The 25,228-nt window shown below is 44.8% G+C and overlaps 1 long non-coding RNA gene and 1 pseudogene across 1 annotated transcript; both read left to right on the forward strand.

Moving 5' to 3' along the window:
* The first annotated feature begins 3,172 nt into the window (after window positions 1-3,172).
* Window positions 3,173-4,567, forward strand: LOC143274125 (uncharacterized). Its single transcript, XR_013052550.1, has 2 exons — window positions 3,173-3,409; window positions 4,379-4,567. It is a non-coding gene; the product is annotated as an uncharacterized LOC143274125 (long non-coding RNA).
* Window positions 4,568-17,591: 13,024 nt separating this feature from the next.
* On the forward strand, window positions 17,592-18,715 carry LOC143274395 (TGF-beta receptor type-1 pseudogene; annotated as a pseudogene).
* Window positions 18,716-25,228: the final 6,513 nt, after the last annotated feature.

Raw genomic sequence — 25,228 nt, forward strand, 5'->3', positions numbered from 1 at the left:
ATTAAAGACGTGCGCCACTGCCACCCGGCCCCAAAAATGTTCTTAAAAAACTGTCCTCATTTTATTTCTCTCTGAGCCTGGAGGAATCCTGTGGGTTTGCAGTTTCGTTCCCTCTTTCTCCACTTAGGAATGAACTGCCACATATGTGCGTAGTCACAGAGCCAGGCCCTATGGTAAACGCTGTATATATGTGGAGGTGACCACCCGAATCTAAAAGAGTGGGGTGGAATGGAGTAGACTCAATTCCCTTCCGGTCTGTGATGGTCCAACACAGCCAAGCAGGCCTTGGGCAGCCCCTGCCTTGGCAAGATGCTGTGGCTCCAAGTACCACACCCTTGCACTCCTTCACTCTAACAAAAGAGACCAGGGGAGGGCTCCAGCATTGCCCATGACCTCCTTACCTGTCTGTACAGTAGTCCTTGTCCTGTTCTTGCTCCTCTACTGTGTCCACAGCTGGGCCCTCAGTTCAGATGACGCGTCTCTCACCTTAAAGGTTCCCTTAAAGGCTGCCTGAGAGTTCCATGGTGTGGTGGTTTGGAAGAAAGTGGCCCCCAAAGGGAGGGGCACTATTAGGAGGTGTGGCTTTGTTGGAGGAAGCGTGTCACGGTGAGGGCAGGCTTTGCTCAAGATAACCTCAGTGTGGCATGTAGTTCACTTCCTGTTGCCTGTGGATCAAGAGGTAGAACCCTCAGCTACCTCTCCAGCACCATGTCTGCCTGCATGCCACTGTACTTCCCACTGTGATGATAATGGACCAAACCTCTGAAACTGTAAGCTATCCTCAATTAAATGTTTCCTGTATAAGAGTTGCCACAGCCATGGTGTCTCTTCACAGCAACAGAAGCTCTAACTTAGACACATGGCGTGGAGAGTAATTGCAGAGGCCTGGAGGTCACTTTGGGGATCTTGTGAAGCCAAGGTCAGTGGCATGCTCTGTGTCCCTGACAGCCTTTTGTACAGCAGATGCTGGAGGCCTCAGGTCCTCGGCGTGGAGGTGCCCCACACCGTTCCATGCTCAAGCTTGCCTTTCTGGGTCACCACCTCTCTTCTAGTGCCACCATCTCTGTGAGACTTCCCTGGTTCCGTATTTGAAGTGACCTTTCTCCTCTCTGCTTCTGATGCCAAGGGGTGGAGCAAAAGACCTCCTCCCCCAGCACAGCCAAGTGCAGACCATCTCAGACACCTGCACTCAGGCCCGTGGTCCTAATCATCTTCTATGTGGACCTGCTGGGTAAAGTCACAAGGAACCCGAAAACAGGCTCCCACAAGTATTCTATAAATAGTGTTGATCTGGGGGTACAGCTCAGTGGTAGAGTGTTTGCCTAGCACGCCTAAGACCCTAAATTCAGTTCCTGACCCCCACCCCCAACCCCCAATTACACTGGGATTGTTCCATCTTTTACATTTTATTGGAATTGACTTTCTTGGCTCCTCATTCCTAGGCATTGAGTTTCCTCACATTCTTTGGAAATTAGTCAACAAAACCCAGCGTTTGGAGACTGACTTCACAGTGTGACTGAAGGAGGCTCACACCATGGCTTGACGGGGCAGGTATCCAGATAGGACTCTCTCCTCCTCCGCTGGTGCTCCTCCTTCTGTGACCGGAAGCTTCCCTGGACCCCAGCCTAGATGGCAGGTCTTATGCCGCTGAGAATGGCGAATTCGCTCAGAACCGGCAATGTGTTGGCCCTCTCTCTACATGTGGTGTATCTCTCTTAGCCTCTCTCTCTCTCTCTCTCTCTCTCTCTCTCTCTCTCTCTCTCTCTCTCTCTCTCTCTCTAAGATTTATTTATTTATTATGTATACAGTATTCTGCCTGCATGTGCCCCTGCAGGCCAGAAGAGGGCACCAGATCTCATTACAGATGGTTGTGAGCCACCATGTGGTTGCTGGGAATTGAACTCAGGACCTCTGGAAGAGCAGTCAATGCTCTTAACCTCTGAGTCATCTCTCCAGCCCCTTAGCCTCTCTTTTTGCCTCTCTAACTTTTCTTCAGGTGCATTCTGTTAGCTGTAGCCCCAGGTGGCATTTCCAGCTTTTCTGCCCCCCTTGGCCTGCTGGGCCTGACTTTGGTGCATGCATGTGTATCTGTGTATGTGCACACATTTGTGGGTGCCTGCAGAGGCCAGAAAAGGCGGTCCTGTTGACTGATATTGGTGCTGAGAACCTTACTCCTGTCCTTTGTAAGAGTAGCAGGTGCTCTTAACCCCTCATTACCCCACACGCCTGGGATTCCTGCCACGTCTCTCTTTCTAGACCTGGAGTCAGAAGTCCGTGGCTTCAGGCCCTATTCTTCTGGTCCTGTACAGAATGATGCTCAATGAATATATGTTGAACAAATAAATTAATCTTATTTTTGATAGTAGCTACATCCTTTTGGCTTTAAAAATAATAATTCTTCTTTTTAGTTAGTTTTTTTGAGAAAGAGTCTCATGTAGCTCAGGCTAGCCTCAAACTTACTATGTATCTAGGGAGCTCTCTCTTATAGATCAGGCTGGCCTGGAACTCAGAGATCCGCCTGCCTCTGCCTCTGAGTGTTGGGATAAGAGGAGGTGTGTGCCATCACTGCTCAGCTGCCCAGTACATTTTTATTTCTGAATTTGGAAAACAAAGAGTATGAATGTCTCTTTACGAAAGGCTGGACCTCAGTGTCCTGGGACTTTGCCTAAATGTGATCGTTTCTTCTTTACTGACTTTAAAAAAGACTTACAGCTGGGCAGTGGTGGTGCATGCTTTTAATCTCAACACTTGGGAGGCAGAGGCAGGTGGATCTCTGTGAGTTGAAGGCCAGCCTGGGCTACAGAGTGAGATCCAGGACAGCCAGGGCTACACAGAGAAACCCTGTCTCGAAAAACCAAAAATAAAAAAAAAAAGACTTATTTTATTTTTATTCATGAGCATGTGTGTCTGTGTACATGCATGTGTACATGGGTACCTGCAGAGGTCAGGAAAGGTCATCGGATTCCCTGGAGCTGGGGTTACAGGTGGCCATGTCACCTGACAGAGGTGCTGGACTACCAAACTCTTGTCCTTTGAAAGAGTGGCAGGTACTTGTCAGCCGCCGAGCGCCATTTCCCCCAAACCTTTCCTGATGACGTACCCGTCACTGAACTTACGGCAGGGTGGGGTGGAATGGGGAGGGCAGGGGAGGAACTCAAACTTAACCTAGTAGCTTAGGATACAGGACTTGAGAAAGGTGAAGTTCCTGTATCTCATGAGTCATAATGAGTCACCAAGTCATAATCACAGGAGTTGTAAGCAAACACAGATACCACACAGGAACCCCTGCCACTGGATTGATGGGGAGTCACCTGGCTATCTGAAGGACGGAAAGCTTACTACTCCCAGGCCAAAAATCAACTCCCCCAAATTTCCACCCAGTAGCATGAAAACAACTCCCCCTTTTGAGGTGAGGTCATGCTCTTGCATTTTCTGTTCCATGCAGAATACTGCCCCCCACACACCCCAGTTTCTTGAGCAGCATGCAACGGTGATCCAGAGAACACCGTGCAGTTATTTATCTGGCCAGTATTCAGCAAATGTCTTTAGCACAGGGCCAGACCATCAGTGCTTGATCCCGTGCATGGTGGGCACTCTCGGCTGTGGCTACAGTAGTTGCTCTGCCTGTTCCCACTTCCTTCAGTTAATCACCTACAGTTAACTGTGGTCCAAACTTGTTAATGTTTACTCAGCTTCTTCACAAGGAAGCCCATATCTTCATAACCCTTATTACAGTTACGACTGTTTTCCTTGTATAGATATATATTGTTACTGTTATTCTATTTTATTATTAGTAACGAATTTTGACTTCTTAAGGTGACTAATGTATAAATGAGTTATGCATTATAGGTGTATATTGAAAGAAAAAGCAAACCATAGCATATATAGTATTCTCAGGGTTAGGCCTCAGCTGAGGTCTTGAAACAAATGCCTTACCAATAACGTGGTGGGGGCAGTGGGGGGGGGGCTCCACCATACTCCATTCTACTATTTTAGCACAAAGGAGCGATAGCTGACGTGTACACAGGTAGCTGTGAGCCTGTGGACCTTTATTTATGAACAGGGATAGGCTTGGGTTTTAAAAGGCGATTGTTTATTGATCCCTAACTTAGCCGGTTCCCGCCCCTACACGGTTCTAGATTTTCCTCATTTGGCTTGGGCTGGAGGATGACCCTGCAGATGTGGGTGACCAACATGCTGGGAAACAGGCCCCTTGCTCACAGAAGCGGCAGCCAGATATAGACGGTAGCACAACAAACGGAGTGGGTTAATACACAGACGGTTTGATGCCAGAGAATCCTGGCTTAGCCGAGTACCATCTGTGTGTCCTTTAGCGGTGGCTCGGGGTAAGGTGAGCTTGGCTTCTGCCTTCTTACAGCCAACACACTCCTGAGAACCCTCCAGAGCCATTCTGAAGATGAAGATGGATGTACTCCGGCCCAGGGCCGGGCATTGAGAAGCTGGAAAAGTTGCTGCTTCAAATGATGATATTCCATTCCGTTCGAATGTGACCGAACTTCCTGAGCCCAATGGAGTAATAAAAAGGAAAATTCCACTCTGCTTAAAATTGGGTTTGGACAAGCAGCTTCTGCCCTGTTGGCTCTCTGTTCCCTGCACCCTTTGAGCTCCCACCTGTTACCCAATTAACTCCCCGCCATCCCAGACACCTGCACGGAAGCCTTGAGTGGGCTCCTTTCCAAGCTCTCCCGCTGCCTCCCTAACTCAGGGCCCCCAGGCCACTGCCAGGCCGCGCAGGTGTTTGCTTGCAGGAAGTCTTTCAGGTTTGCTGAGCTTTCCCTGGGATGGGGGATTAGAGTGGTAATTAATGCGAATCTAAACTTTGCCAGAAGCCTCTCTCCTGGGCCTGGGTCTGAAGAGGATCCTCTTTTGCCTTTCTTTTAACTTTGAAAACAATTTTGTTGAGTGAGAGAGGAGAGACAGAGACAGAGAGGCAGAGACAAACAGATAGGGACCAAAGAACAAATTGAGAAGGAAGAGAAACACAGGGAGGTGAGAGAGAAGGTGCTTCTCACCTTAATATTTAGGTTCAGGAAAGTGAGGAAGCCTGGGGACCGCAGGATCCTGCCTGCAGAGTGAGAACAGGTGACTTTCTAAGTGGTTTCATGCAGCTCCCAGGATGCACCGTGGCCGTTACTGTAGATTTTGCTGATGTGTACATTGGGTGTCTAGGAAGCTGAGAATGGGCTTGTGCTACCTCCCCCACTTGCATGAACTTCTCATCCACGAGTATGAACAGGCAGTTGAACCCTCGAGAGTGAAGGGGAATTTAGAGAAGTGCTTCTCAAGCTTGGCTTTGCGTGGACACCAACCACGAGGTTAAGACGTGATGCTCAGTACATCTGGAGGAGACCTTGCATTTGAACCAGCTCCCACATGATCTGTGCTGCTGGACCACACAGTTATAGACAGAATATGGCTGGGCTCGGGAGACGGCTCAGATGGCCAAGTGCTTGCCCCACAAACATGGAGAACTCAGTTTGGTCCCCAGGAACACGTGTAAAAAAGGCAGGTGTGGAGAGGTATGGGGGTGCAGTCTCCGTGCCAAAGAGGAGGAGGGAAACAGAAGGATCCCAGGGCTTCCTGGCCAGCCAGTCTAGTCATACTGGGGAAAAAAATGAAGACTGATTGAGAAAGACACTCAGTGTCAGCCTCTAGCAACCACAGCCACATGCGGTCACCAGCAAACACACAGACATACAGACACAGACACACAGACACAGACAGACAGACAGACAGACACACACACACACACACACAGACACAGACAGACAGACACACACACGCATGCAAACCATTTCTACTTTGAGTCAGTCTGAAGGACGACTGCTTCTCACATGCTGCCAGACTTTTCTTACCCATAGCTAATGTTGAGTAATAAAGTGTTAGAGCTGTCCATGGACCCAGGGCTCACTGGTGCCCTGAGCCTGCTCCCTGCATCCAAGTGAGACTCTGAACTTTTCGCTGTCACCTGCAAGTACTGATGCCAGCTATGAGCCAGTATTTGATCATTATCTCATCCTAGTGAGCCTATTTCATACTTGCCCCATCACTCAGAGATCAGAAACCAAATGGCAACTTATTTTTCTCAGGACAGAACCTGACCTTGTTCTGAACTAAAAATGAACAAGAAATTAAGCTGGAAGACTAGAATTGAATCAGTCAGGGGATGATTTATTTACTTATGTATTAAATATTTATTAATAAAATATTTAACCTGGATGAGCCTCAATTTTACCATTTGTCCATACTGTCTCTTTTGAAGGAGTAAGAAAACACTCCCCACCCCAGTCTAGACATGAAGATAACGTATGTGACAGGGCTCTACGAAGCTATAGTATTTTGAGACTAGAGGCATGAACTTTCACTCCAGCAGAATCCAACCAAAGGAGACGTGTGCACCTTGCTCCACAGAAGTCCAAGATGAGTTGGGGAGTCGGGGAGGCCCAGACAGCTTTGAAGAGGTTTGGTGGTAGTCTGCTTTTTCTTGTCTGATTATCAGAGTTTACAGTTGACAAGTATTTCTGAAGTCGATGAAACTGGATGGTTGAAAATGGAAGTGTCTTGGAAAATTGGAACATTTGTTTTTTCTGTAATTGCGCTACCTCTCTGCTGATTGGCTTAAGGTTATGGAACTCCAGGGAGTTGTACATTTCTGAGTTGGCCTGGCTCTGGAGCTAGCTACACAGCTGTTCTCTGAGTCAGACCATGATATCCATGAATCTGAAAGCCAGAAGGGTCCTCTGAGATGTTCCAGTCCGAGATCTCTCTCTTTTTAATAGATGAGATGCTGGTGTGGCTAGCCAAGACCACACTGCCTGTCAGTGGAGAGCCAGGGCTGGGTGTCCCACCTCTGGCCTATGATCCAGCATCTTCCTTTACATCAGGCTTTTGGAACGTAGGGGCAACTCCTGGGGAGGATTCTTCCTTCTAGGCAGTTGACTGGTGCTTGAAAACAAAGATTATGACTTCAGTGGCCATTCTTAGGACCACCTAGTCATCAAGCTACTGCACTACTTCCCAGAAAAAAGCTGGAGGTATCATCATCAGGAAATCCAGTCACATACTCCAGGAGGGTAGTAGAGATAAGGACAGTGAAGCAGAGGAGTGGGGATCCACAATTCAGCACTATTTTTTGTTGTTGTTGTTTGTGGGCAGCAACATAAATCATTGTTAAAAGTACTGCTGGAAAAAATTAGTATTCACGGAGTAGTAATAATTATGTTAGCTCCCTGCCAGGAATGACTTAGCAAGCTTAAGGTGTGTGTATCTGTGTGTGTGTGTGTGTGTGTGTGTGTGTGTGTGTGTGTGTGTGAAGCATTTAGCAGATCAGGACTGCTATAAAAATTTGACTAAAGAAAGTATGCAACAAAGACAAAAACGTGGTAGGTGAATTCTTAGAGGACTCCCCAACTTCCAGAAATGGTAGCTCTTTTATAACAGTCAAAAGAAGTTACTTGATCTTGTCTCATGAACCCTTTATGTGTGGTTCATATCTAGATAGATAGACAGGCATCCCCCCATCTTGTTAAATAGAAATTTTGTAGTATCAGTGGTCTTCCTCCCCCCTCCCCAGACAGGGTTTCTCTATGTAGCCCTGTACCAGGGACTGGGATATTGTTGTGATAGGCCTGACCATTTTTCTTTTTAGAGGACTGTGGACCTTGGAACTATGGATTAGAAAAGCAGCTGAATGCTTTAAGTGCTGCATAATGGGCCATACTAGTAGGAGCATGGAAGACAATGGTGCTGAGAGTGATTTGAATGGTGGGGGCCTGGCTCAAGAGATTTTAGAGAAGAATTTTAATATGTGGTCTAGAGATCATTCTTGTGATATTTTGGTGAAGAATGTGGCTGCATTTTGCCCTTGTCTGAAGAAACTGCCTGAGGCTAAAGTGAAGAGATTTGGATTAATTCCATTGGCAGAGAAAATTTCAAAACAGTCTAGTATAGATTCTGTCATGTGGCTATTAGTGTTAACTCTAAAGAAGATTTATAATGAAAAGGAGCATGCTGAGTAAGGTAAAATACAAAGTGTACAATTTGAGGAGAAAAGGAGCAACAGGAAGTGGAATGGAGCTAAGTTCTGTGTTCAAGGAGATAAACATATTAAGAAATGGAATAAAGGATGTGGTGACCCCAGGGTAAGATCCCATCCAGCTAAGTTTCCAAATTGTGAAAAGGAGTTAAAGAAAAGCTTCGAGTCAGGTGTGTGGTTGTTACACGCCTTTAATGCTAGCACTCCAGAGGCAGAGGGAAGCAGATCTCTTAGTCTGAGGTCAGCCTGGTCTACAGATTCAGTTTCAGGAGAGCCAAGCTTAGGCAGTAAAGGAAACCATGGAAAACAGAACACTAGTGAAGATGCAATTGAACAAGGGGGCCCCGTTCTAGTCTCAGCAAGCAGCAGAACTTGGCAGCTTCAGCCACGTGGTTCTAGCTTTAGGGATAGAAGAAATGGGCTATGGAATCTTCCTCTGAGACTAAGGAAAGCTGCTGAGGCCATGAATGTGTCAAGAGTGTCCTTGAATGGAGGCCTAGAGAGACCATTGTATGAAGCTGTGCAGGTGAGGCCTGGGTTGCCTTGGAGAACCCAAGATGTTGGAGATGCCAGAGCCATGGGATACCTGACGAGGAGAGCTGCTAACAGGGAGTAGAACCAGCCCAAGAGAAAGAAGTGTGCTGCAGTCAACAAAGCTGAGAAGAGTTGGAGATCTGAAGAGTGTTTTGACATCAGACATGGAGATGCAGAGTTTGGAGTTTGCCCAGCTGGTTTTGGTTTTGCTTTGGTTCAGTATTTCCTCACTATTCTCCCTTTACTCCATTTTATGTTGGAAGTACGTGATCTGCTTTTTGATTTTGATTTTATTAGGGATTACAGTGAAGAGATTGCATGAATCTCAGAAGAGACTTTGAACTTTAGACTTTTAAATAAATTTGAGACTGTTAGAGACTATGGGGCCTTTTAAAGTTGGACTGAGTGCATTTTTGCATTATGATATGGCTGCAAGTCTATGGGGGCCAGGGAGTGGAACGCAGTAATTTGAAAGAAAATGGCCCCTAAAGGGAGTGGCACTATTAGGAGGTGTGGCCTTGTTGGAATAGATGTGGTCTTGTTAGAGGAAGTGTATCACTGTGGGGGTGGGCTTTGAGGTCTTCTATGCTCAAGCTATGCCCAGTGACATAGTTGCTTCTGCTTTCTGTAGATTAAGATGTAGAAAGTCTCAGCTCCTTCTCCAGTACTATGTCTGCCTGCATGCCGCCATGTTTCCCACCAAGACAAAAATGGACTAAACCTCTGAAAATGTAAGCCAGCCCCAATGAAATGTTTTCCTTTATAAGAGTTGCCTTGGTCATGGTGTCACAGCAATAGAAACCCTAGCTAAGACACCTTGGCTGGCCTGGAACTCACTCTGTAGATCAGGCTGGCCTCACTCTGCCTGCCTCTGCCTCCAGAGTGAGTGCTGGAATTAAAGGTCTATGTCACCACTGCCTAGTACTGGTGGCCTTTATAAAGTCTGGCCATTTGAATAAAGCCTGTGGATTACTAGGAATTAGGTATAGGGCTGGGGAGATAGCTCCGTGGGTAAAGTGTTTGCCTTGTGAACAGAAATACCTGAGTTCAGTTCTGAGAGCCCAAGTCAAAAAGCCAGGCATGATGGTACTTTTAATCCCAGGACTGGAGAGATGGAGACAGTGGATCCCTAGAACTCACTGGTCAGCAAATCTAACTCAACTGGTGGGTTCTAGGTAGATCTGTGGTCATGACTCAAAAAGCAATGTGGATAGCACTGGATTGAGTGGTTATCATAACAGGGTGGCTACTTTTCTGTTGCTGTGATAAAATACTGTGACAAAAAACATTTACGGGAAAGTTTATTTTAGCTTATAGTTCCAGAGGGATAGAGTGGGGTGGATGGTGTAGCAGCAGGAGCTTGAGGCCAGCCTGCCAGAAAGCAATGATCACATTTCATCCACAATAGGAAGGAGAGAGAGAGAGAGAGAGAGAGAGAGAGAGAGAGAGAGAGAGAGAGAGAGAGAGAGAGAGAGAGCAGGAAGTGGGATAAAGCTATTAACCCTCAAAGCCTGCCCTTAGTGACATACTCCCCCAAACAAGGCTCTGCCTCCATAGTCTTCCCAAACAGCACCGCCATCTGGGGACCAAGTGTTCAAACACGTGAACTTGCAGAAACATTTCTCATTCAAACAACTACAGAGGTCAAGAGGTCTTTGGTGCTGGTGCTGATGCTGATGGCATTTGTCGGTAGCCTGAGACAGTGCCACTTGGAATTAAGTGGTCTGCAATCTGGAAGATGCCAGTTATGCCAGAAGGTTAAGTAAGGAATAAAAGGGAGAAGAATTATGCTGGTGAGTGGACTCAGGAGCATTAGTAACCAGGAAAACCAGGCCACATGCCTAAGCTACCCCTCCGAGGTAGTTAACCAGGTATGCGGCTTTCTTAGTCTTTCAGATGTATCTCACAGTATCTTTGCATGGATACAGCATTCTTCTTCCAGGGGCAGGCAGGTACCCCTTGGGTTGGTCGCAAGCACGATGTGGGCACAGTAGTTTGGGAGTATTACTGAAGCAAGAGAATCAACTGGTCTTGTAGGACCTTGAGGGCCACTGAGCTGTTACCTCGTCTCAGCTAGTTTGGCTGACAAGTTGTAAGCAAAAGAAGTCAGTTTTACTCTGGTACCCACCCCTGCTGTGATTTCTTGTCCCATTAGCAGGAGTATCAGCCAAAAGGCTCTCTTAGGTAGAAATAGCCCCAAAGGGCTACTGAGTGCAGTTGGCTGTTAGGGACAGTTTGGATACGGGCAGTAACGAAGGCAATGGTGCAGGTGTCAGCCCAGTTTTTTGGAAGACACGGAGACCTTTAGTGCAGTGGTTCTCAACCTTCCTTATGCTTCGCCCCTTCATACAGCTCCTCACAGTGACCCCCAGCCATAAAATTATTTCATTGCTACTTCCTAACGGCAATTTTGCTACTGTTATGAATCGTAATGTAAATATCTGACATTCAGGATATCTGATATATGACTCCTGTGAAAGGGTCCTTCAACCCCCAAAGGGGTTGTGACCCACAAGTTGAGAAACACTGCTTTAGCCCCACACAGAAGGAGGGGCCCTGAGGACTTATGGCATGTGGTGATATCTAAGCAGAAAAGCAGGTAGTTATTGAATTATTTTCAATTTTATTTTATGTGCATGGTGTTTTGCTTTAATGTCTGTGTACTACATGCATGCCTGGTGCCCATAGAGGCCAGAAGATGGTTGTGAGCTGCCATGTGAATGTTGGGAATTGAACCCAAGTCCTCTGGAAAGACAGCCAATGCTCTTAACCACTGATCCATCTTTCCAGTCTTGGTAGTTGGTCATATTAGAGAAAGATGTTATTGGGATGTTAATAAGAAGCAAAGACTTCTGGGGAGATGGGCTGGAGAGATGGCTCAGAGGTTAAGAGCACCGACTGCTCTTCCAGAGGTCCTGAGTTCAATTCCCAGCAACCACACGGTGGCTCACAACCATCTGTAATGAGATCTGGCGCCTTCTTCTGTGTACATAATAAATAAATCTTTAAAAAAAAAAAAAGTGAATCCGTTTTTAAAAAAAAAAAAAAGCAAAGACTATTCAAAGGAAAGGGTGAAGCTGGAGAACTCGATTTGGAGTGGAGAGGGACTTTTATTTTCCTAGTCCAGGCAGAGCATTTAGGTGTTGTTAGGATCCTCTGTCGCCATTATAGAGGGGGGATTTGAAGGAATTTCCAAGAAGAGGTACAGTTTCATCAAGGAGACAAGTCAGGACTTGTAAAGTCTGGTTTATTGAATTGAATTTTTATTTAGATGTTCATCAGACATTCTAAGAGCACCTCTGGTGGAGCTCATATGTTGCCTTGGAATTGGTGTCTTTTGAGACAGCATTTTTATCTAACAGGTGGCTGAAATCGTATGATGAAAGGGTGCCCACAGTAGTAGCCTTTTCTCAGTGGCCAGTGGCCTAAGAGGATGCCAAGGAGATGTGAATAAGAGAAAGTCATGTTTATATTTGGCCATGAGAGTGTTGGAAGTGATCCTAATTCCAGCTAGACAAGGGTCCCAATGGGAATGGCAATGGGTGGAGATTGTGAATTGAGTCCGTTTGAACAGTGTGGCTGGGTAAGTGCCGCCAGACCAGTTAAGAGTTAAGGGTAAGCAGAGCCAGTGGTCTTCTGCAGGGGCTGATTGTTTTTGAGATTGTGAGTGTTAGTTCCCACCCGGGGAAGCAGCAGTTACATCATCACCTGTCGCCACGTGCACCCCTTAATAGTGTCAGCCAGGCGCACTTCTCTGTCTTGCCTTTCTTCTCTTCTGCTCTTCTTGCTTCCTTGTCTGTCTCTCCATCTGTCTGTCTGCCTCTCTCATGTCCCTGCTCCGAGATGGCCCCTCTCGCTCCCCCAATAAACCTCTTGCACTAACTCTGTGCCGTCACTGGGTGCTTTTAGGAGGCTGGGTGAGAAGAATGGACTGTGTAGGAAAGAGAGTTGAAGCTGAGCCTGGAGTCCAGCCAGGACAGCGTTCCTTCCCTGGTTTCTGCTTCCATTCTACCTGCAGCTTCTGCCCTGGCTTTGCTTGATGATGGACAGTAACCCGGAAGTTAAAAATAAACCCTTTCCTCCCCAAGTTGTTTGTGGTCTTGGTGTTTGCCACAGCAGTAGAAAACAGAGCAGAACACTGGCCTGGGCTTTCAGAGGAGAAACCATGTTTCTACATGAGGCCAGTGTTTGAAGAGCTTGGACAGTGTTTTGATCGAAAGTGAGCTTAGGTTAGAGGTTAAAAAATCATTTTATGCATAGATGGAAGAAGCTGACAGGATGATGGACCTTTGGCTAATGCCTGTCTCTAGAGGTGGGGCTATCCCAAGAGTCCTGTGGGAAAATGATTTGGATAAACTGCTGGGCGAGCTGGGCAGAGGAGCTGTGTTCCAGCTTTGACCTCATCCTTTTTGGTTTGTTTGTTTGTTTTTATTTTAGACCCTTTAGCTCTGCTGTTCTCTCTTTTCTGAGATGGTGAATCTCAGTTTTAGCCCACGCTGCCCTCACACTTGATCTTCCAGTCCCAGCCTCCCAAGGCATCCTGGTGATTTCAATACAGAGCAGATTCGTGAGTCACTGAAATGGGAGAAAAACCCATGTAGAAAAAGGCGTAGTAGAGTGGTGGTTGCTGGCCTTTCCTTTTGCTTCTGTTTAATTATTGAGGATAAAGAGTGAGAAAGCTATGCAAGCTACACATTGGAGAAAGCAGAAGGGAGAACATGGCTGGTAGTCGGCAATGTACAACGCAGGAGGGCGTGAGCAGGATATGGGAAGGGGGAACAGAGGCGGGGAGAACTCTAAAGGTGTATTTTGCTAGGGAATACTTCCCCTTCTGAGCAGAAGTTGGGATGCCCTAGAAGACAGCAGAGCGTTAGAATGAGATCAGCACTCTTGGACATTTTGCTGAGGGTGGGAAGAGGCGAAAATAGCTGCCACATTGCAGGGATCTCCTAGGGGGTATTTCTGTACTGGAAGCCCATTCTTTGTACATAGCTAAGAGAGGGGAACCCTTTCTGCTGGTCTGCCAGATGGGATTCCTACGCTAGGGACAATTTATCCTTTTATTGTCACATAAACCCAGTTTTAAGCATCCAGTCTGCTTGACTGCGACTGCGCCCTCCTCTAGAAACCTGTGCCGCCCTTGCCTAGCGGGACCATGGGAGCTTTCGTCTTCAAACTTTCCGACTTGAACTCTCCTGCTGGAGGACCAGTGACTGGTAAGCGCTCTAGTGAGAACACCCGAGGCTGCCCCGGATTGCTTCAGGAAAGCTTCATTGTCAGGGAGGAGAGGATGCCTGCATCTGGGGGTTGGGGGAATGGACTCCTGTGGCACAAAGGACACTCAGTGTCAGTGCTGGTGGCACACAGGGACTGGGCAGTTTCACACACCAGAGATGAAGAGCAGGCGCCACTGGGTGGCAGTGCGGAGCCTATAGTTGTATGTCTTAAGTCTCGTCACTCCTGTGAGTCTCTCCACACTGTCTGAGCCATGTGTGCGCATGCCTGTGTCTCGGTCTGGCGGTGGTGACGACTTACAAAGAGGGCAAGATGTCTTCTTTCTTCTTTCTGTCCCTCTAAATAGCTGGGCTTTGGGCTATTAAGATATATATGATAATCATTTAAAAAGCCATCCGAACAGCTACTGTAGAAAGTCATTTTTAAGATGAAATGTAAAATACTTTGGCTCAAAATATTCTTGGGGAGAATCAAAGAAGATTTTTTTTTTTTGAAAGACCTGAGAGAATTACGTAAGGCAAATGCAGAGACAGTAAAGGTAGAAGTTACGGTAGCGCTGCTCTGCCATCTGGTGGGCAAAGTGGTACCTGCAGTTTAAAACAGCTTTCTATGTTATGAGTTAGAAAATAAGAGGATAGATAAGCAAGCAGACAAACAAGAAAACTCCACAACTATCCCAAATAAATACAGGAAGTCAATGTGTGGCCGCCAACTTCATTTTTTGTTGCGATTTTTTCGAGCTATATATTCTGATCACGGTTTCCCCTCCCGATGTTCTCAGATCCTGACATCTTCCCACCTACACAACCCATATGAACTTTCTTTCTCTCTCTTAAAAACAAACTGATAATAATAACAACAACAAAAACAATAATTAAAAAGCAGAATACAAGAAACACACAGCTACCCCCAAATCCATAAAAAACACATCAGAAACCATAACATACCATCAAAAGGCCAGTAAGACAAACAAAACAAAACAAAACAAAACAAAAAACCAAAACCAACCAACCAAACAAACAAAAAAACCACAAAAAACACCAGACAAAGCAATATGAGAAAAAAATGTTCACAAAAATACTTTTGAGTTTGCATTGTCTTGGCCATCTACTGCTGGGTAGGGGCTTGTCCTTAAGTGTGGTTAATACACCCAGTGAGATTCCATTGGAGAGAACTAATTTTTCCTTTGCAAGCAGATGTCAATTGGAGATAGTTTCTTGGTTAGGGATGGGAGTCTGTGTCCACTTCCCTGTCTCAGGGCTGGGACCCCATCTGCAGGACCCCACAGGATCTGAACCTGTGCAGGCCCCGTGGAGAGCAACCGCTAGCCTGAAAGGTTTGGGGGTTTCCATGGGCCTCCTTTGGCTAATCTAGATATAACCCATTCTTGCTTGGTAGTGGAGGTTTCACTTGGGGGCAAAAGATATCTACTTGGGGCATTGTCTCTCCCATTGTTTGGTAATTCTATTTAGACTTTAGATTGGTGACTCCGTGTATATATTTTAAGAAGCTTATACGGTGGTAGGTTTCCATATGACCCTTTAACGGCTCTTTCCTCTCTTCCATCCTCCTCTTTGTATAATCCTCCAGCTCCAGCTCCCCTCCCCACTGTCTCTCCTTAACTATATATTCTAGTTCCCCTTCCTTGGAAGGTCCCCACCCCCAGTCCCTTACTCTATACCTAACCTTTGTGGTTATAAGGACTGTAACATGCCTACCAAGTGCTTAAAAGCTGACATCCACATGTAAGAGAAAGCATACAATATTTGTCCTTTGGGGTCCGGGTTACCCCACTCAGGATTATTTTTTTCTCTAGCTCCATCCACTTAGCAGCACACTCCATCATTTTTTCAAGAGCTGCGTAATATTCCGTTGTGTGAATGCACCACACTTCACTATCCATTCATATGTGGCTGAACAGCTAGGCTGTTTGCAACTTCAGGCTATTATGAATAGAGCAGCAGTGAACGTGGCTGAATAAGTATCTCTGTGCACCTAGGTTCTCAGGTAAAGAGTGCCTCCAGGTCTTGGTGGCTGACACAAAGAGATGGGGTAAAGGAGGAAGGCTGGGTCTGCAGAGTGTCCAGGGAACAGAGGCAGAGAGGGAAGACAGTTCCTTTCAGGTAGTCTGCTATAGGGCTGGGGATGAGGAGGATAGTAACTCTTTTTTTTTTTTTTTTATTTTTTTGGTTTTTTCGAGACAGGGTTTCTCTGTGTAGTTTTGCGCCTTTCCTGGAACTCACTCTGTAGACCAGGCTGGACTCGAACTCACAGAGATCCGCCTGCCTCTGCCTCCCAAGTGCTGGGATTAAAGGCGTGCGCCACCACCGCCCGGCTGGATAGTAACTCTTAATGAGAAAATGTTTCCTCATGAAAAAAAAAAGATGGATGGCCATTTAAAATGGAGTATTGAGCTTTGTGGAGGAATCACTAAATTTTTTCTTATTTTTATAGTTTTGCTACAAAGGGGTAAACAATTTGCCAAGGTTTGATTATGGCCCTTGGGATTGATATTTGAGATACATTGGTCTAAAACTCTTCATATTTCATACATATCTGGGGACTTTTAAATGGTTCATCATGGAGTCTGGGATCTAAAATATCATTCAAAGTTGTTTTTCATATCCACTTCCGACCAAATATGTTTTATTTATTCGTTTGTCATTTTTATGTGTATGAGTGTTTTGCCAGCTTGTATGTTTGTGCTCCATGTATGGGCATGATGCCCACTGAGGCCAGAAGGCAAGATTAAAACCTTTGGGACTGGAATTATAGTTAGTTGTGAGCTACTATGTGTGTGCTAGGAATCAAACATAGGTCCTCTGGAAGAGCAGCCACTGCTCTTAACTGTTGAGCCATCTCTCCAGGCCCCAAATACATTCTTAAAAATTGTCATAGTTCCATTTCTTTTTTTTTTTTTTTTGTTTTTCGAGACAGGGTTTCTCTGTGTAGCTTTGCGCCTTTCCTGGAACTCACTTGGTAGCCCAGGCTGGCCTCGAACTCACAGAGATCCACCTGGCTCTGCCTCCCGAGTGCTGGGATTAAAGGCGTGCGCCACCACCGCCCGGCTCATAGTTCCATTTCTTTCTGAGTCTTGAGGGCTCCTATGGGCTTGTTCCTTTTGTTCCCTTTTACTCCATTTAGGAATGAATTGTCTCATATGGGCATAGTCACAGCATTTTCCTGGGGTGCTTTTTTTGGAAGTTATCTCTAGATGTTGATTGTTCAAACCCAGCTTGAGTGCCTGTTACATGTTTGCAGCCAAACTGGCCTTGACCACATAGAGACCCACCTGCCTCTGCCTTCTGAGTGTTGGGATTACAGGTGTGCACCACCACACCCAATTTGGTTACATATTTTTGAGGCATGGTTATGATATGCAGCTGAGGATAGTCTTGAGTTTATGACTGTTTTGTCTTAACTTCCTGTAATTGAAAGTTTTCCTGTGTCCTGCCTGGTTGGCGATCAGGACAAATCTCTCTCACCTGCTGGTCCTGAAGCCGCTCGGACCCAAATAAACACACAGCGGCTTACGTTTGTAGTCCAACTACAAACATGAGTTCTTGAAAAAGCCACTTGCCTGTGGCCTTGCAGATCCTGGATCAGGCCCAAGCTGCATGCAGTCAGTTGTGGTGGCGCATGCTGGTAGGATTTGCTGAAGGAGGCAGAGGCAGGAGGATCACAAGTTCCAGGCCAGCCTGGGCGGCATGCTGAGGAGAAGCTGTAGCCAGGGCTGGGCCAGGCCACAAATGGTGTCAGCAGGACCATGGAGGTGGCAGCTGCTGCTCCATGTTGCCAGCTGCTTCTCATTATGTTGGTGGCAATGGCGACACTGCTACCAGGGACGAAGGGTTTACTGCTGCTTGTTCAGAGAACAATCGCCAGGACCATCGTGTTACAAGAAAGCATTGGCAAAGGTCAGTTTGGAGAAGTTTGACCAGGCAAGTGGCAGGGAGGAGAAGTTGCTGTAAAGATATTCTCTTCTAGGGAAGAACGTTCGTGGTTCCGAGAGGCAGAGATTTATCAGACTGTGATGTTATGGCATGAAAACATCCTAGGATTTATAGCAGCAGACAACAAAGACAATGGCACATGGACTCAGCTGTGGCTGGGGTCAGATTATCATAATCATGGATGCCTTTCTGATTACTTGAATAGATACGCTGTTACAGTGGAAGGATGATCACACTCACTGTCCACAGCAAACAGTCTTGCCCATCTTCACATGGAGATTATTGGTACCCAAGGAAAGATTGGCACCCAAATCTCACAGAGATTTGAAATCAAAGAATACCTTGGTGAAGATGAATGGAACCTGTTGCATTGCAGACTTGGGACTGGCTGTGAGACAAGATTCTGGAACAGTCTCCATCCTGTCTGTGAAGATGAGATTGCTCTAGTCTACTCAGCTTCAAGATGTCATGTTGTTTTATACAGTTATTTCAGGATAGAAACTGGTTTTATCACCAGGTTCTTTTTTAAACATGTTTTAACTCCCATAATGAACAAAATGTCCAACTTAAGTTTTTCATAAAATAACGTTTTCTTAAGATCAGATCTGTTTCTTGCAATGATATGATGAGTTGCCAAATGATTGAGATCATTTTAAAGGCTCTGTTCATAGTCTTGTTTTATAATTAAAATTTACATTCATTGTTGTGTGGGTTTTTCATTGTTTTGGGTTTTTTTTCTTTTTTTTTTAATTTGGGTTTTATTTTATTGTTTTGACTCTTAATGTAAGGTGGATATTCTTGTCATTTTACATTGTTTCTTACTGAAATTTTATATATAAATTATAAAATGTTTCCCTAAAAAAAAAAAAAAGATTCTGCCACAGTTACAGTTAAGATTGCTCCAAACCACAGAGGAGGCACAAAAATAAATAAATAAATAAATAAATAAATAAATAAATAAATAAATAAATATCTGCAGGGAACCATGACCACGCCTAACAGCGACTTTGAAATCTTCAAAAAAATGACAGGATCCCACAATGACAATTCCACATGGACTATGATAAAGCCATTAAGCTGATTAATATCACCCAAAGATTGGCTTTGGATTACAGAATGATTTGATAAAATTTCTTTCTTTGAAGCCCATCCCAACCATTTGCTAACTACATGATCTTGGACAAGTCAATGGCTATTTCTGTGCGCATTGTTAAACTAAAAATCTATGGCAAATGCAGAGACTCATGGCTGGTCCAAGTACTGAGAGTATGTGATGGTTAAGTATTCAGCCCTAAACAGGATGTTTATACAGCCTTCACTAAGGTACTAATTGGACATTAATCAAGACAGAGTGGAAAGAATTTAAGATTCAGAGACAGGAAGAAGGACTTAGAAATGCTGTCTTGGGGCTGGAGAGATGGCTCAGAGGTTAAGAGCACTGCCTGTTCTTCCAGAGGTCCTGAGTTCAATTCCCAGCAACCACATGGTAGCTCACAACCATCTGTAATGAGATCTGGCGCCCTCTTCTGGTCTGCATGTATACATGCAGACAGATCACTGTATACATAATGAATAAATAAATCTTAAAAAAAAAAAAAAAAGAAATGCTGTCTTTAAGGCATGATGCAGCCATAGCAAGCATGATTTGTCTTACAGTAGCTTTGGTTGCAGGTACTGAGCCTGTGTAAGATAGGGCACGTAAACATCCAACTGTGGATGGGGAAGGGTTCATTGCATACTACCTCTGCATTTTGATGGACATTGCATTGACTCTGTAAACCAGTTTCAGTAATTTAACCATTTCACCATGTTAGTTTTGCCCATCTATGAGTGTGTAAGGACTGTTAGCATCTTCTGCAGTATTTTAAAGTTTTCACGCAGGAGTTCTCAGTCTCTTACACTGCTCATCTCCTTGCTTGTGTCTTCTCTGAGGTCATTTTGGCAAGTGGTATTTTGAGTTTTTTCTCTGGGACTTTGCTCATTTCAGCATCTTTGGATTATGATGTTCTGGAGGAGTCATGCAGCCAGCCTGGGCTACACAGCAAGTTTCAGGTGGCTTGGCCTTCCTATGAGACTGTCTTAAAAATAAAATGAACTAAAAAGAATAGCTCTAGTACTGTGTGTGTGTGTGTGTGTGTGTGTGTGTGTGTGTGTGTGTGTGTGTGTGTGTGTGTGTTAGACTTAAGTGCTGAGCATGTATGAGGCCCTGCATTGAATCTTAAAAATACACACCCTCCAAACAAAAGCAATAAGAAAAAAAAAAAAAGGCAAAAGAAAAACGCTAGCATGATTCTTTTTAAAATTCAAGTTTTGGACTTTCTGCTCTAAGTGAACCTTCCCCGAGTGGTAGTACTACGTTCTCTGTGGATGGAAGGCAGCCCTGTCTGACAAGCTTGGGGACACTTGGGTTATGACAAGTAGGTTTAGGCCAAGTCAGACAGGTGTCTTGTCCTGCACTGCGAGGGTATGAGAGAAGGCAACTGGAGGAGGAGTGTGTCTCAAGTTAAGGTTGGTTTCAAGTCTAAGCCTTGTCAGTTTCCTCAGAAACATGCTCATGCTTCCGAATCATCCTGCAACCTCTGTCTTCCCCTACAGTGTCTTTACTATGTAGTTACCCCACCGAGGAACCAGATAAAACCACAAACAGTGAGAATCTCATTTGTCTTTGAAAGAGCTAACCCACCCTGTTTCAGGTAGGTTTTTTTGGGGGGGGGCACAGGGAGGTGAATTAACTAGATCAAGACCACAGAGGTTATTACCACCATGTACCGGGGTCCAAAGTCATATGGGTGTATTTCCAGCCTCTACGCTGTGAGCTTGTTCAGAACTCTGTGCCTCCATGACCTGTGACATGTGAAAAACGTATGAACAACCACAAACATGTTTTAAAAGGTTTGATGGAACTGTTAAACAACACCCAACTAATAAGTACAATTAATACTTGCTAATACAAGTTTAAATATTTCAAAGCATTTTTTTTTTTCTTTTTTAAGAGTGGTATTTGATTTTTCTTCCTCCTCCTCTTTTTTTTTTTTTTTTTTCCTTTTGCTGATGGGGATTGAACCCAGACTTACACATGGTGAATACACAATCTGACACTGGGCTAAACCTCAGCCCCAGAAGTTAGGAGATGGAGGCACTGCCCGTTACTCTAACTAGGAGGTTCCTTTTAGCCCCATTATTTAAATTTTATATAATTAATGCAGCCATTCATGTCAAGAATCAAAACAAAGTAATGAACATTTGGTGCAAAGTCTTTCTCCACTTCTGTTCCCTAGCTCCTGTGTTTGGAAGCAAATACCATTGTCACTATGCCAATCTCTTATTGCTCTGTAGACACCGTATGAAGTGCCTGCCTGGAGGTTTTGATATGCTCCTTCCTCCAAGATTTTTCAGACAAATAGTGTAAGAGTAGAACCTTTCTTGCATGAGTGTTTGATTAATAACTTGTCTGGAGCCCCATTCCATACTCACATGGATCGGGCTTCTTTGTTCTTCAATGATGGATGCTGCATGTTACATTAGCTACATATGCATTAATTAAACCAGTATTTTTGCTAGACTTGTTGTGTGCAACATTTTGCTACCTCAAACACAGCTTCGTAGTTTTTGTCATTGTGCATGGTCACACATAAGGAATAAGTGATGGTCTTCAGGAGTATTTTGAAGTTTTCTGCAGAGATTGTACAGAATTTGCTCTTTGAGTGTTAAAATTATGCTCTGAAGTATATTTTTTCTATCCTCATCTTTCATTATATTCATTGTTTTTTCAATACTGAGGAATACGTCCAATGCCTTGGACATGCCAGGCAAACGCCCCATCACTAAGCTATAGCCCCTGAATGCTAGCACATAAGTGTGTGTGTGTGTGTGTGTGTGTGTGTGTGTGTGTGTGTGTTGTTAAGTTCTGTATTCCAAAAGATATCACACATCTTTCTAAGGTATGTTTGTTACACTTCTTAGATGATTCTTTTGACCTCTATAGATGCATATCATATTATCTGCAGAAAGCAAAGTCATCACCTCCTTCCCCATATTTCTATTTCTTATTTTCTCTATCCTAATTAGTATTAACCAGACACTCTGAATTAGAGGTAAACAAACTGAAGCACATGAGGTACACCTAGCTTACCATCTATATTTATGGAGTGCCAGGAGATCAAAACCACAGCCATGTGTGGTTTGGGATTATTTGTGATTGTGCAATACAGAGGCATCGAAGCTTATAAAGCCTTAACTATATTAGGACGTTGTCCAATATTCCATTTTCTGTGCCAAAATAAGATCACATACATTTTGTATGCAAGAATAAAATCATAACTAACAGTGACCATCCTTGCTTTGTTTCTGACTTTAATGTATATTCATATTACTGTGGGTTCCTGCTCACTAAGTATATGATGTCATGGGGTTATTTAAGACATATTTGGCCGGGTGGTGGTAGCACACGCCTTTGATCCTAGCACTTGGGAGGCAGAGGCAGGTGGATCTTTGTGAGTTTGAGGCCAGCCTGGTCTACAGAGTGAGATCCAGGATAGGCACCAAAACTACACAGAGAAACACTGTCTCAAAAAACCAAAAAAAAAAAAAAAAAAAACCAAAAAAACAAACAAACAAAAAAAACAAACAAAAAAAAAACAAAAACAACAACAACAACAACAACAACAACAACAACAACAAAAACCCCAAAAACCATATTTGCAAAGTGACACTGTCCCTGTAAGAGGTACAGTCTATGCAGCATCCTTTTGTATTTCAATAGACCTTTAATGGCCACCTCAAGAAAGATACTGTGAGAAAGTAAATTCTCTTGTTGTTCTTAGCCAGCTTAGGAAATGGCATATCTGTTACTCTCTGCTGGGACACTCACTTTAGATGCCTTTGTCTGGCTTTAGAGAACAGGATTCTGAGGTCTTTCCATGGAGACTTCACATCGGAAGAGATGCCTGGGGGTCCCAGTTGGTGCAGTCACAGGTGTTTCAATAGCCACAATATTGGTAGCTATACACTGTGATGAAAAAGTCTTGGCAAATGCCCCCAGTCCCAGCCACTGCTGACTGACGGAGGCCTATCTACTGAGGCTCAGGTACGTTCTAGGTTGGAGGCAAAGTGAATAATTATTATTGTTTTAAAGTCACTGCTTCTTAATGGTTTGTTATGCAGCAACAGAGAAATAAAATGTTGAGTTTTCTGGAGAGTCATGTGTGACATAAATTGAGAAGGACTCCTGTTAGTCACGAAGTTTTGGACAGAACTCAGGTAATCAGGCATAGCAGCCATCACCTTTACCTGCCCAGCCACTTCACCACCCTAGGAAGGAAACTTATGAGTTCTGTTATACTCAGTAGGTGTTGTTTGAAAACACTTTACTTAGGATTGTGAACACTGGTGTTTGTAATCCTGTTGTAGTTTTTAATTGTTTTGCTCTTTAATATCTGTCTGTCTGCTTATCTATCTATCTATCTATCTATCTATCTATCTATCTATCTATCTATCTATCTATCTATCTACCTACCTACCTACCTAGTGTGTGTGTGTGTGTGTGTGTGTGTGTGTGTGTGTGTGTGTGTGTGTGTGCATGTGTAGAGATTAGATAACAACTTGTAGGAGTCAGTTTTCTCCTTCCACTTGCGTATTCTGGGAATCAAATTCAGATCATCAGGCTTGGCATCTGAACTTTGATTCACAAGGAATACAGTTAGGTTTCAAGCAGCCTGGCATTTGCATCACTTGAGAAGTACTCTAAGGAAAAGAAAATAAAACTACATAGTTTTTTAAACCAAGGCTTTGGAAAGAGTCATTGGCCAGTGAGGAACTCAGAGATATAAGCTTCTTTGGCTTTATTAAAAAACAAAATCTGTTGAAGTTCTTGTCTGTGCAAAGGCTCTTCAAAAACTGCTTTCATGTACTCCTGAATGTCAATCATGTCAGAGACATGGTACCAGGAACTGTGGCTCAGTAGCAAAAGACAGAGTATGTATTTCATGAGATAGTGACAAATCCATACACCTTTATAACACAGTGGAATGGATGCTGTCACGGATGAAAGAGTGTGATCCCATCAAGGTACACAGGGGTGGCTTTTTTTCTGAATGGATAGAACAGGTGGGAGAGGGGGGAATGAAAGGCTTCCTGGAGGAGTCAGCACACTCTTAAGTCAAGTCTACTCAGCTAAAAGTCGCAATGTACTCCAAGGGCACCTTGGTGCTCTTTCGTCCTGTCGGAAGACTTAGTTGGGAGGTTGGCAGAGACCTGGGAGGTGTCTAGCACAGCCCAGCCAGGCTCGGTGTCCGGAAGTCAGACAGAAGCTCTATGTAATGTCGTGGGAAATGGAGGATTGAGCTGGAAGGCATGGCCAGAGCTGTGGAGAAGTGTGGGGAAAGGAGGGTGTGGTGGCCCAACCCTGCATACCGAACACTTCTCCTGCAAGTCGGCTTCGTCCTCCACAGCCCTTTTCTTGTTTTAAGGAGAAATTTAAGTAGAGACTGAAATGAGGAGAAGTTTCACCAAGCCAGACCTGAGAATTTGCTCTGATCCTGCGTAGATCTGTTTCCCAGCGCTGCCCCAGAGATTCTGAGGGTCTAGTGATGTTTCCTGGATTTCCCAGAGCTGCCCCAGAGATTCTTAGGGTCTAGTGATGTTTCCTGGATTTCCCAGAGCTGCCCCAGGAATTCTGAGGCCTAGTGAGGATTCCTGTGATTCCCAGAGCATCAACTCAGTTGGTAGCCGTGGTATGATGTGGAGGCTTTGAACTAGGGAAGCCTGGGCCCTTTTAACCCTTTGGTTGGGACCCAGTTTTCTCGTCTGGAGCATTAGACATAGTCAGTGTGAACTCACACAGGTACAAGTGTCTTGTGACTGTGTAGAAAGCGCATGCTTTCTAGTCTTCAATCTTGGGCATCAGAGGAGTGAGACCTGATGACCCAGTAATATTCTGGGGGTGCACTCTGGCTCACTAACTACCTAAGGCCAAGCAGCTTCAGGCTCACTTTATCTAATCTTTTAGGGACTGGACTAAAACAGAGCCACACAGAAGCAGAGACAATCCTCACTGTGCTCTGGAGCACCCCCCCGCCCCCCCCCCCCCATATCCTTTGTGCTTCCGCAGGGCGGTTTCTTGACATGCCAGCCGCCTGGCTTCTAGCTGTTCAGAAAATCTGAGGATCCAGGGATTGTGTGGAATTCAGTGTCTCAGAAAGGTCCAGGAGCAGAGCAAGATGTGGCTGCAGTGGGCAGCTAAGGAACTTTTCATCACCAATGCAGTAAAATACATGTCCAGCAGTGATCTAGAAATTTCTCATGTCCAGCCTCCCCAAACCCAGTTGGTTTTAGGAATACTACAAACAATTGCCTCTGGCATGCTACTTTATATTATTTCTGTAATAATGTTCTCAACCACAGTCGCTCTTACCTGCAAAGCACTCAACATCAGCTCTACTGTAATCACGAA

Source organism: Peromyscus maniculatus, chromosome 7 (genome assembly GCF_049852395.1).
Source record: "Peromyscus maniculatus bairdii isolate BWxNUB_F1_BW_parent chromosome 7, HU_Pman_BW_mat_3.1, whole genome shotgun sequence".
Lineage (NCBI taxonomy): Eukaryota > Metazoa > Chordata > Mammalia > Rodentia > Cricetidae > Peromyscus > Peromyscus maniculatus.